A 13,114-nucleotide genomic window follows, 5' to 3' on the forward strand; every position below is an offset into this window, starting at 1 on the left:
TTTTTTCTAATACGCGATTGGATGGTATTTACATGTTGGATAATAAACTCCTCCCTTACTTCAATAACAACAACGTGGTCGAAGAGCACGTGTATCGTGCTGTTATATTTTAACGAAGAGAGTTTTATCTTTTATTCATGTTATTAAGATGCATTTAGGAATGATTTGTGTTAAAAGCGAGATGCACAAACTATTTTCATTGAATGTGTAAAACTCCTGCATTTAGATATAAAAGAATCTTAATAAGGATTCTATAAGTATTTCCATATACATCCTTGGTTAAAAAATAATATATATTGTTTTTGGTATAAAAGAAACATTATAAATCTCGAACCCATTCACCACCTCATCAAAAGATGAATGATTGAACCATTTATTTGAAAAAGCAAGTTTTAATTTCAGCCCATTGGTGGCACCACTCTCGTTTTTTTTTATGCGGAAAAAATATATGGGCTGATTATATAGGGAATAGCCACAGCAGACTGCATCGGCCCCTCTGAGACAGTCAGTGAAAACTTCTAGATACGCCACTCACGACCACTTCGTGTATATTGACATACACCAGCTTTGTGTATTATATCAACAAAATCGGGGTTTTAATGGGGTCACGGTGGGGGTGGTCCACAAATCACTGATTTGTCGGTATCAATACAATAGCGAATATATTGTGTTTATCTTGACAACAACTGATAGTACTTTTACTCCCCCCTTCCATTTCGGAAAGATGATTGATTTGTTGTTAGGAAAATAGGTCATGCATGTATTTTCCAGAGAATGCAAGCTGTATATATATACCGATTGGTCATTATTGGTATCAAAAATAATGTTTTACCTTTGATTTAGGGAGCTACCATTTGATTTTTATGGGGGGGCTAGGATGAAATTTGAAAAAAATAGGCAGGACAGGAGTTTTGAGTAAAAAAAAAGGCAGGATGAGACACTTGCAAAAAAAAAAAGTCAGGACGACAATTTAGGTAAAAAAAGTCAGGATACACTTTAAAAAAAAAAGGCAGGACCGAACAGATTGAAAAATAAAAAGGCAGGACAGAAATTACAACTAAAAAAAAAATGCAGGACAAAATTTTTCATCCTAGCCCCCCCATAAAAATCAAATGGTAGCTCCCTAACATTGTCTCGCTGTTTTACACGGCTAATAGTTCCATGCGATGGTAAAGGCCCTTCTCTATATCTTTGGGAAGAAAGAGGGGGGATTTATCATCACACGAAAAAGATGCAATTGTTGCTCCTTGTTGACGGCCTCACTGGTTTTGAGAAGAAAGCAGTGCTGTCCATTTGTTTGTATATGCGTGTAGGGATTAACCCCCCAAAAAATAGAGAAAAAGTAAAATATGACAATGATGACCAAGAAGGCAGAGTAGGGAATTCACAAACAAGGTAAAATAAACAAGTATGACCGCTGTGGAAACTAAACTTGAAATTGATAGAAAATAGCAAATACAAGTTATTTGTAGTATATTTTAATTCATATGACATAGAAAAACGGGAAAATTTAGAAATTTTTAGGTGAAACCGTAGGGATATTGGAAAAAGGGCTTAACTATTGCTCGGTCCACAAATATCTATGAAATGACCTTGGTTAAAGTATTGTAGTCCACCATACGACATCAATGAACAATGAGCAAAATTATTACTGTATAGTCTAAACCAGGCACTGACATAACCAAATGAATAAAAATTAAAAAAAAATGAAAGACCAACGGAAGAATGAATGACAAAATAATTAACGAGAAAAAGGCATGCAGCTCACCTTAGCAAATGGCATATACAATTGTGCTGTAGAATATTACATTTTTGCACACACATAAGAGCAGAAGTCTGGAACTCTCTTACTTTGGAGCATAAACATTCTGCAAGTCATATCATCATTGATAAGTTCAAAGATTAAATTAGTGAAAATTGTTACTGTAACTAATAAGAAAACCACACCAGTGTCATTTATCAGGCTTTTTTTTATAGATGAAGATCAATGCATGGACTTTGGAGGACTGCTCAGAATGTGAATTAGTATGAGACATATTGTAAATGCAGTACAAATCCAGACCTCTTTTTTTTTAGAACGATGCATTTGAATCGGGACATCTGGGATCCGCCCCTCTAATGTGCATCTATAAAACAGAGCAGTGCTTTTATTCATTTGGCATGAACTTGTTTTTATCTTATAGGTGGATTTCTCATAAATAAGACTGTTAATTACATCTTTACACTTAAATCAATTGGATGTGTGCTGATTGATACTTTAGTCTTAAGAAACAGATTTTTTTTACAAGTTGTTATTGACTTTGAACTAGCAGTAACTGCCAGTAAATACAATACAAGTTCAGTCCTAATCAACTGATTTTCATAATTCAACTTCATATATGGTACTGTTAAATCATTGTCCAAGGTTAGAAGGGGGTTTGGCGCTGGCCAACATGTTTAAGCCCACCACTTTTGAATTCTGAATGTGACTGTCCCAAGTCGAGAACCTGTACTTCAGTTGCTGTACATCATATTTGTATTTAATTCATTTTTAACATAAATCAGACTAAGTTTTCTCTATGGAATTGTTTTACATTTCTATTTTGTGGCCTTTTATAGCTCACTATGCAATATAGGTTTTTCTCATTGTTGAAAGCAATATGGTCACATTTATTGAGTTATTAAGTTCCATATCATTTGCTCTCTAGTGGAAAGTCGTCTCATTTGCAATTATAACCGCATCTTCTTAACTAAGTTATTTATGTATAAAAAAAATATTGACAATTATATGTAAATGTTCACTGCAAAAACTTAAAAGACTTAATAATGAAAAGATATAACTGTAAAGTTTGCTTCAAATAATATCTTCCTTACACCAATTTTAAGCAAATCTACCGTCTACATTCTAGGACTGTTTGACCTAATTTTTTTTATGCATGAACCCAAAAATGCAATCTTCATGTTTATATAAAAATTGCAAAAGACTCAGACCCTATCAGTATAATATAGCAACATGAAATAAAATATTCTGCACTAAATATCTTCTTTAATTTGATCATAAATTATTTTTTTCAAGATTTGTAAAATAAGAAATTTCACCAAGAGATTGATATCTAAAACAAGCTGGAATGTGTTTCCTGCTTAAATGATTTATATTATCAGTCTAACAGATAAAAGTTTACTACAAGTTTAAAGATATTAATGATTCATAACAATGAGGTCAAGGTCTGACAGATAAACCAAGCCTGACAGACTTGTACACCTTACAATCATTCCATAAACCAAATAGACATTTAGAGACAGTTTGTTTTTAGTATCTTAGAGGAGGATCCACCATTTGAAAAGTTACACTGACTTATGAACCATGAACAAAGACAGATGATGCATGCCAGCCATACATGTAAACTTTACAATCAATCTAAATAAAAGCATCTTTGGGGTTTATTATATTTCTTTACGTGTAGGTAAATGTTGTAACTTTTATAAAAATTGAAAATTCAACACAGTTTTAATCATTTTATCATGTTTATAGTTCATACTTTTTTTGTTTTGCACCATTGAAAATATCTACAGCTTTTTCTTGTTCAAAGAATTAACTGTCATCGTTGTATGAATTTCATCAATGCATCCAAATTTGATTAAATGGACATCTATGAGAAAACCATGCAGATGGTGCTCCATGCAAAGTTGTTTGATTTTGATGAAACTTTGCTGACATGTTCAGGTTGACATCATATGAAAGTCATGCAAGTTTGAAGCCCTTACACTGCTGGTAACCATGGCAACGATAGGGATTTAGGGTATTTTCGAGTTTATTTATAGATGCATTTACTGAAATGCATAGATTTCATAAATTTCTCAAATAAAAATAAATACTATAATACTTCTGAGTGTTTAAATACTTTAATATCACAGATAGGATGTGTATGAAGTATAAATCACATAATTTTATTAAACATTATGATATATATAGAAAATAAGGGTGTGGCAAAACACATAAAATGATAAAAAATATGGCCTTTTCATCAAATCACACTAAAACAGACAATACAGCCCAAAAGTCGCTTTAATTTACCCTAAATTTCAGAAATGCTTTGCATTTTCTTTGGTTCAAAAGATTTTGAAGGGATTTCGGTTGCAAATTAATTTTATAAATTTTATTGATCATTTAGATAGCCTCCCCCCCTTTTTTTTGTATTTTCGCAATAAATTGAGGAAAGTCTCATATTTTAATGAAACGAAGCATTCAAAAATAAATACTTGAATTATACAGATTGTAACATGCAATATAGGTAAATCAAATAGAAAATTCAAAGTGAAATGGATTTTTGTGTCACAAACAATAGTAAGCATTAGGCTTAAAAAAGGGGGGGAGCTGCCAAAGACAATTTTTTTTTTTTTTTATTCCAAATTCCTTTAGTACACTTGTCCCTATTACTTTAAAGAGTAAAATCCATTCATTTCTTCCTAGTAATCCCATTTTTGGTTATTGCAGCTTGCTAATTTCTAAAGTTGTATTCTGGTTACTGAAAAATGATATGAAATTCAATGTCAAGTTCATCATATTGAAAAATCTTAAGTATTGACATTCAGAAGTTGTGTCTGACAGGTAAACAAAATGAAGACACGTTGCAACCTTTTACTGGAATGCTGGTTACCATATAAGTCATTTTGATCATGAGTACCTGAGACTGTGGATAAAATCTGAATTTCTATTGTACAAAGGGAGATAATCCAATAAAAATGCTGATTTTTAAAACCTTAAAATTGCATGTACATATTAATTTCAACTAACATACACTTCATCAATTTAATAAAATATAAACATATCTCTATTTTGTTATCTGGAGAGAGAGTTAATAGTGCATTTGAGCATATACTATTTGTTTGCTTTTGTTGAAGTACTTTCTAAAATTCTCCTAAAAAAATGTCTAAATTTATAAATTCTCTTTTAGCATTGATAAATTTTTAAATATCTCAATCTGTATAAATGATCATAAATGACTTTTATGTTATAATTTTTTATAGCATTAGTATTATATTTAACAATCAATGAAGATGATACAATAACACTAAATGGTGCTTACATGCAAGAATAAGATTATTATAAACATACATAAAAGTTAATTCGAATTGACTTAGCAGCACAAGACAATTGTTGCATTAGGTATGGAATTTAGGGAAGTATTAAATTGTTTCCATACTATCTTATAAGAATTTACATACATGTAACTACATGAACTATGAAAGGTAATTTACTAATAATCCAATCAATAAAACTAGTTAGTCAAACTAAGAAACAATTTCTGACAAATGAAAATATTATTATGTTTATCAAATGGCCAAGTACATTCGTAATCTTCGTGATTGTCTTCAATACTGATGACCTTTTAATACAGAAGTAATTTTAGACTTCTTTTTCGCTGATAAGAAAGCCTTGTTGATGGTGAGACTGTGAGAACATTCTATTTCCTAGCAAATATCTCTCTCTTCTCATTTGTGTTTCAACTGTGTGTTGACTTGGTGGTTTTCAAGACTTCAGCGAGATTCACATTGCCGTTTTTTTTCCCTTTTTTTCAAAGCATATGAGTTCCATTTCAATTTATTTTTATTTGAGCTTGCAATTTTTTAACATCAACAGGAAAAATCAAAGACGTCACAGATCAGAGCCTTATTCAAGTATCAGTAATATTATCTAAGTTTTTCTTCATCATAAACATGTTTATCAACAAAAATGTGTCTCAGCAATCAGTCTTCTTTCATGAACTCCAGTTATTTTTGGATCACCAAATGTCTGTAAAAAATAATAAGAAAACAATTGTTATCCATTAAATGATTGAAATTTCCTAAAAAGAAATTACTTATTAACTTACCATTTTTCCATTATCACAACTCTGACATTCCAGTACATAGAATAAGAAACATAGTATACTAGCTAAAAATGGACCTAAATTTGATTTTTTTCTTATTCCAAGCTGCAGCAAACTTAATTTTAAAGAAGTTAATTTTGCAGATTTCATCTTGTATTTATGACGTTATGACAATACAAAAATAGGGAGATGAGTATTGATTGCAAATGAGACAAATATCCACAAAAGTTCAAATGAAATGAATGTAATGCCTCTGTACAACCTTCAACAATGAGAATAAAACAGCTCAAGGGTACATTCTATTACAAATGCAGAGATTGCACCTTCATCAGGTGGGGGGGGGGGGGGACACTATATAGACACTACATTCAAACTTGATTCACATGATACAGTTCAGAATTTGGATTGTGATGAATTATTTGACACATCATACATGTAGGTTTCTGACACAGAATAAATGTGGTAAACGAACTGATGATTTTGAAATTGGACTTGTACTAATATGAGGCAGGCATAACCTGTGAATGGGGACGAAGTCTGTATGTATTATTTTTACTTAAAACATGTTAATAAAGGATACGGAAATACCGTAACGTTCCCGATTTTGGTTCTGTTGTTAGGGATTTAGCTGTGACGTTCTTTAAGTTATGATCATATTCAATGTAAACAAAAGAAACGCTTCCATCAGGTAACGTTTTTTTCAAATTAATTATTAAATATGAAACTGTATTGAGTTCCAATCTTATATTGATAAATATAATTTTTTTTTCAAAGTCTCATGCAAAAAGACAGATTTCTGCGCAAATGCGGGGAAAACCGGAACAATAACTAGATCTGAAAAAAAAAGTTAACGATTTTGAGTTCATTAGTAGAATGAAAAATTCGGGAAATTTTCCCGATTTTTTTTTTTTTTTTTTTTTTATTGATTTTTCTACCGTAATTGGGGACTTCGTCCCCATAATATCCAAAATCTGAAGTCTAAAAGACATGATTAGATTTATTACATCAAAGAACCCCATATATGCAATTTTTAATGAATTTAACTCATTCGCCCCCAAGACATTTTTGGAAAATCAGGCATTTTCGAAAATTTGCAAACATATGCAAATTATATGCAAATGAGCAAACTTATTTTCTCGTGGGTTTGAACCCACCCCCAGTGAAAAAAGGTAATTTTCCGTCTATTTTCCGATTTCAAAACGACCTTGAGAGGTGAACACTGACAAGACTGTGTTCTTTTGTCATTCATGTATTACCCTATAGTTACAGTAGTCCATTCTTGCTAGCTGGGAGTATATTGGACTTCAGTGTCTTGCTTGGGAATTATTATTGTCAAGTCAGGTCTGCCTAAATGTCCGTTTTTATGGATTTTTGACAAAACGGTGACCTAGATTTTACAGACGAGATTCCTATTGGCCATATTATACCTCGTTGTGTTCCTATACCACCTATGCATGCATATATGATAATAGTTTTTACCAACAGTGACTTCCAGTTACGTAGTGGCCATCAAAAGATGCCCACCCCCACCTGATTTTGGCTACTTTTCATGTTTTTCCGATTTTGAACTCTTAAACGGCTTTCAAAGTGCCAAATTTTCATGAACAGACATCTGAGAAGAGTTGATGGACCATGAACTGCTTGGTTGAAGTCCCTGCTATCATGACAGTTCAGTTGGGGCAGTTCAAAAAAAGTATGGAGGGTCATACGGGCCATCAAATAATGGTTGTCGCCATCACGCCTACAGGCGGGATTGGGGGTTAAAGGGTTAAACAAAGTTTAAGTTTGGACCCCAATTTGAATCAACTTGAAAACTGAGCCCAAATCATAAATCTAAACATGCTAAATGCATGATAACATTTAGCATAGAAAAAAAACTTCAATAATATTTTAATAAACTAACAAAGGTTTTTTTGCCCCCGTGATCTTTTTTGCAATTTGAAAACGAATATTAAAAATCTAAACATAAAAGAAGTATTTAACTCAAAAAAGTACAATACACCATTTAATTTTGCATAATATCAAAGAACACCAATTATTCAATTGTTTTATGAAATCAAGTTTAACTTTGGACCCTTTTGACCCTATAGCTGATATAGACCAATTTAAAAACAAGCCAAAACATTTGAAATTGGTAAAACAATAAGCATTGAAAACAAATATATAATTAATTTTACAGCTAATTTCCTAAGGCATGTAAATCTAAGACTTCGGTTAGCTTGCATGGTTTGTTTGTATATTGTACAATTGCAATTGACATAACGTCTAATCAAATTTAAAAGTACTCCATAAAGGTTCAAATATGCCTATATTTATTGTTTGAAGATATCAACCTTAATTACAAAGCTTGAATCAATATTTATACAAACAGAGCAAGCAAACCTACCAAAGTTTTACTCTACACGCATTAGGAAAATAGCTGTAATAATGGTAAAAGTGTTTTTTCAAAAATGAAAAATACAAATGTAGTCTTCAGGTTTACCATAAATGCATGTTTACTATAAATGAGGATCTGTCAAGCTGACAAGAACACATATTTTTTTCTAGGTTTAATTCTTATAAAGAGAACAATTCCAATGATGAGTAATTTTGATGTGTAAATTGTACTGATATGGCCCTTAATTGATCATAAAATAATAATTTGAGTGTTCTGTGTGTTATTTTTACTTTTTGTTTACCAGATTGAACTTTTAAAATTGAAGGATTAATCTAATTTATTGATTATTTATCATGTTTTTACAATAATAAATGTAACTGGTCAATTTCCAATTTCTATATATGATTATATTTAACAAATAATGCCACAACACAGGTCTTATTTCTGTCTATTTAGTAGTCTCTTGTTATGACTTGTAAGATTCATTTTTTTTTATCAATTATATCATATATTTACCTATATGATCTCCTATCATATCTGCTTTCATTTTAACATTATTTTCGTGCTTTTCCATCTTCAACATTAACCTGTTGATAAGAAATAAAATATTGTATATTTGTACCTTTGCATGATCAGTACAGTGAGTTACATCTACATGTACATTGTACATTAAGTTGGCTTAACATAATGCATTGGTTCATTGAAAAAAAAGTTTTGTAGATATGATAATTAATTTGTGTAAATGTCATAAATGCTATAATATCAATCACATCATCAAGTAATTCATTTCTTCGGTATTGTTATTTTGAATTTGTTTTATCTGAGTAATCTGTAATGTTATAATCTCATGTTGCCCCTTCTAGGCCCTTTAATTTGGAATACATTTGTAAGCATATTCTATTCAGATTCTATTTTATTAACGATAGAAGTGAAGACATGTACAAGTTCTCTTTCCATGACTATATTTATAACTGTGATACATGACCAGCACTAAGGAAATGTAAAGAAAAAGTCTCACAGTAACCAATTTTTAGAGAGAAAAAAAACCAGCTCATAGTCTGTAAAACATTTTTTTGAGTTTGAGAACCATATATTGTATCAATCTAGCTGCATTGTACAATGTACATGTAGTACTGGTAAAGGAATGAATAAAGACAGGAAATTCACAACTCTTTGGGAGCTATATTGTGACTTTAACAGTGCTTAATCAAAACCTGTCACAAAAATCTTTAGGGTAGGGATAAAAATAAAAGTAGGTAAGGGTAGTGCGGTTAACACACATACTTCTTAGTTGGCATAAATGTACAGTAGTTTTCGTATGTTTATGTAATTTATACATGTTTCTCGTTTCTCCTTTTTTTTATATAGATTTGAAGCAACCATTATTTTTAAATTAGCAGAAAAAAACAGAGTCAATGGACTCTATTGACAATTTCGCAAACAAACTCAGGGCGAACAGACCTGATACCGGAGGGCTTTGTAATAGAATATATATTTTATCATGATTATTATAGATCTCTTGAGAGACTGAGAGAGAAAAAAGTTTTTCTATTAAAATTTAGAAGGCAAACACATAAATCTTTTAGTTTCAGAAGAATTTTAAATCATTATAAATGTATGTCAATGAAAATTAAATCAGTGTGGTATCCGGTCGTTCCGGCCCCAAACCGATCCGGCCCCAAGTCAATCCGGCCCCAAGTCGATCCGGCCCAAGTCGATCCGTCCCACGTCGATCCGGCCCCAAGTCGATCCGGCCCCATAATAAAATATGAATAAACTGTATTGATTTTGGAGGAATTTGTGACACATTTCAACAGTATAAATGGAATTTTTAAAAAGTGTCCGATGATGGGTGACAAAAGGTAAGTGAAGTATTGAAGTACCAGTTAAAGAACTATTTTAAATCGATACGAAAATGAGAGTTAATGTGTCGTTGGTTGTATAGCACTTTCAACATATTTTAAAATATGAAGTTATTTTCAATGATAACTTTAACTTTGAATGTCTTGGCGATTTCATTTTGTTTAGTTCATACACAGAATATCGAAATACATATTTACTGGAACCTATAAAAATTAACTCATCATAATGACTTGATGGTTAATCAAATCATTAGTCTATAATTGGTTTGTTTATTCAACAATTGTCTGATGATTGTGAACTAAGGTAATGCCACTTGTAATCACTTAATTCAATCAAATCCTGATTAATTAAAGTTACGTAATCAACAAGGTCTTTATAGTTTGATATAGGTTGGTTTATATAATAATAATTAATTGTATTTTTTTCAGGTAACATCATAGACTTCTATAGCACTTGGTTTTTATTTTTGTAATATTGAATATTGTCAATTAGACCGTTGGTTTTCCCGTTTGAATGTGTGTAGAAAAAAAAACACAAGTTATATGAGTATCCATTATTCTTTATTGCAAGAAAATAACAAAACAATGACACTGAATGCACGTTTTCACTCTCTAAAATATAATATCAGCACTACTAAAACATAACAATAACTTCAAACATACTAACAAACACACTATCTCTGACACTCACATAAATATATATAACTTTTAAATCATTTACTGTCACTTACTTAAAGGGGTCACACAAAAACAAAGTTTGTATGTATCAGCTTGGGGATCGGCTTGTACCGTTGTGTATGTAACTATTTGTTATTACACAAGATGAAAGACTTGTTAGAATCAAAGTCAATTGAAAGAAATTGCTAATTACTGCTGATTAATGTTGATGTTTGAATTGTTTTAATTATAATTATACCCGATAATCTTGAAAACTTGTAATAAAAACATAATCAATCTAGTTGTTTTATACTCATCTGAAGATTTTTCTTTTTTACCGTAGTCTACAACTATCACATTATAATAAAAATCATAAACATTTATTAATAACATCATTTATATATCTTTATTTCTGTTCCCTATAAATATATTTTTTATTGGGGCCGGATCGACTTTACATATGGGCCGGATCGACGTGGGGCCGGATCGACGTGGGACGGATCGACTTGGGCCGGATCGACGTGGGGCCGGATCGACCCGAAAGCAATCAATGTTTGCTTCAAGAAAATTATGTAAATACCCCCCTTTTTCCCCCAAAGAGAAATGGTCTATGCTCTTCTTCCTATATTTATGATTTAATGTGATGTTTCTATAGTAGGTCTTTTTATGGTGTCAAATTGCTTTTTCTAACCACAAAAAAATTTAACAAACTTACCAGAACCAACTGAAACTGAAAGTTTTGCTTTGGAATTTCCGTTGCTAGATTTGGAAGGGTCATGAAAGGATGGCAGCAACTCATTTTGTCTTCTTGTCTACTGCAATCCAACTCCTGTCCATGTTTGCAGCATATGCATATTTTTAAAATGTGAGTCTGAAACCTAGACATGATAGTGATAGTCTAGCCTCATGAGTCATGTCTAGACTATCTGATCAGGATCAGACTTATCCCAGTGGCAGTGGGAATGTCTTTGCCACATGGTTTGCTATGTCTTTGTTACACTCTTTCAATAAAAATAAGTTTTTGGCTACACCATATTCATCAAAAATACCATTATTTCCTATCCTTCTGCACATTTGTTGATTTCCCTCCTTCTGTTATTGACACTAAATCGACCTTTTATTGTGAAGAGTTTTACAAAGGGAGATAATTTTAGCTATATTTTTCAGTTTTTCATCTTTTATTCAAATAAGCTTATATCAATTTGCAACCAAAATCCCGTTAAGGAATACTAGTTTGTAGTGAACCATAACGTTTAACAAAATATTTTTTCAATTTGAGTGACTTTTGAAGTTTTATGGACATTTTCAGTACAGGCTGAATTCAAATTTAAAAAAAACACAATTATGTCAATAAAAATAAAAACAAAAATACTCCTTTGATCTTTTGTTTTGGCAGTCTTAATTAATCACTTTTAATATTGGTTTCCTGTTATGAGAACATCAATTAAGCGTTATGTCACTGTGTAATGAAAGTCTCGTGTTTTATTGGGTGTTTGACATTTGCGCCGATTTTTAAAAGTTTCGATCTTTCATTTGCGCCGATTGTGCACAGGTAAATTGCAGGTGAATGTCACTTTCTATTCATCAATATAAACCTCTTTCGTTAGCCAATTGTACATACGTTATGAATTGTCAACTAGTATCATAAGAATGCCTATGATCTCTTATTGTTCTTCCAAATTCTTATGATATCTTATTGTTCCTCCGAACTCTCATGATTTTTGTTGTTCCTCCAAATTCTTATATCTTATTGTTCCTCAGAATTCTTATGACTTTTTTATTGTTCCTCCGAATTCTTATGCCTTTTGATTGTTCATCCGAATTCTTATGATCTCTTGCTGTTCCTCAGAAGCCTTGTGACTTTTTATTGTTCCTCCGAGTTATTATAATCTCTAAGACTTATATTGTTCCTCCGAATTCTTATGACTTTTAATTGTTTTTCTAAATTCTTATGATCTCTAATACTGTTCCTGAATGAATTATTGACAGAGGTTTACACTCGCTTTAGGATATTGGTTTAATTGAAAGAAAAAGAAAAAAGAAGACAAAACCAGGAATTACTTACAAAATACATTACATTAAGGCTATTGGTAATTCAGTGTTTAAATAAGGGAGCTACCATTTGATTTTTTTTTGGGGGGGGGGGGGGGGGGGGGTTGGCTAGGATGAACAGTTTTGTCCTGCCTTTTTTTTAGTTGTATTCTCTGTCCTGCCTTTTTATTTTCACTCTTTTCGGTCTTGCCCCTTATTTTTCTTAGTTTATCCTAATTTTTTTTACATAAATTGACATCCTGTCTTTTTTTTTGCCAAGTTACTCATCCTGCCTTTTTTTAATTCAAAACTCCTGTCCTGCCTTTTTTTTCAAATTT

At 31.6% G+C, this 13,114-nt stretch overlaps 1 long non-coding RNA gene across 1 annotated transcript; it reads right to left on the bottom strand.

The window, feature by feature from the left end:
* Window positions 1-5,574: 5,574 nt before the first annotated feature.
* On the bottom strand, window positions 5,575-11,845 carry LOC143044976 (uncharacterized). Its single transcript, XR_012968825.1, has 3 exons — window positions 11,461-11,845; window positions 8,743-8,813; window positions 5,575-5,773 (listed from the first exon to the last, which is right to left on the bottom strand). It is a non-coding gene; the product is annotated as an uncharacterized LOC143044976 (long non-coding RNA).
* Between the last annotated feature and the right edge of the window lie 1,269 nt (window positions 11,846-13,114).

Source organism: Mytilus galloprovincialis, chromosome 9 (assembly GCF_965363235.1).
Source record: "Mytilus galloprovincialis chromosome 9, xbMytGall1.hap1.1, whole genome shotgun sequence".
In the NCBI taxonomy this organism is placed as follows: domain Eukaryota; kingdom Metazoa; phylum Mollusca; class Bivalvia; order Mytilida; family Mytilidae; genus Mytilus; species Mytilus galloprovincialis.